The sequence below is a fragment of the Nematolebias whitei genome, chromosome 12 (genome assembly GCF_014905685.2).
Source record: "Nematolebias whitei isolate Nwh7 chromosome 12, NemWhi1, whole genome shotgun sequence".
Classification (NCBI taxonomy): Eukaryota; Metazoa; Chordata; class Actinopteri; order Cyprinodontiformes; family Rivulidae; genus Nematolebias; species Nematolebias whitei.
The window spans coordinates 4,634,952-4,635,874 of NC_056509.1; positions in this window are offsets into that span (position 1 = coordinate 4,634,952).

Below are 923 nucleotides of genomic sequence, written 5' to 3' on the forward strand. Positions count from 1 at the left end.
TTATTTTTGTAATCTGCCGAGTTGAGTCCTGTCTGCACAACTGGGTTCGTCCCTGACCCAAATCCTGACACTTACAGTGCCCTCAAGAATGTTCACGGACATTGCTCACTGCTCTTGTCATCTCCCCCCTCTGCGGAATGTCAATGTCACTATGTGCTTGTATGTGCGAGGTGTTTTTTAATATTAGAGTATTTCTTCTCAGCCAAGAAAAAGGAGTCTGATAGAATTTTTTTTCACTTCCAATTCCTACATGTGTCTGGTTTCATTACTTTTTTGTCTGTTTAAACAGATCTCACTTGTAAATGAATCTTCTAGGCTCAATGTGACTTATCTGTCTAAATAAAGGTTGAATGAAAAAAATACGACAGCCCTCCATCTTCCAAAAGTTGATATGAACCAGTCACTCAAGGGATTCTCAACTCCAGAACTTTCAGCCAACTCTTCAGATATTGATCTCAGGCCATTAAGAGCTCTTGCAAATGAACCATCTGGACTTGTATTATTAGGAATGAATGTACAACATTCTTGTCCAAACATAGACCAAACCCATCCTCTCTCCACCAATAGAAAATCAACAGCCAATCTAGTTTGATACGCCATTGATATAAAAATATGTTTTATAAAAATATATTAAGTTGCCTTTATGCCTATTCAAACATATACATTTTGTGTGTGTTACTTTTCAGAATTAAATGTCTAAATTGCCATAAAAGGCAAGGGTGGAATGATATAGGAATGATTATTTTGATGCTTTATGTCAATTTATACTTATTTTACACTCATTTACATGTAGTTTGAAAACACACTTATACAACGTGTTATTCACATATTAGGGATTGTATTTTGTTTTACATGTCATAAAGGCAAAGGGTGGAATGATTTATGTTGCCTTTATGCCTATTCAAATATATATATATATATAT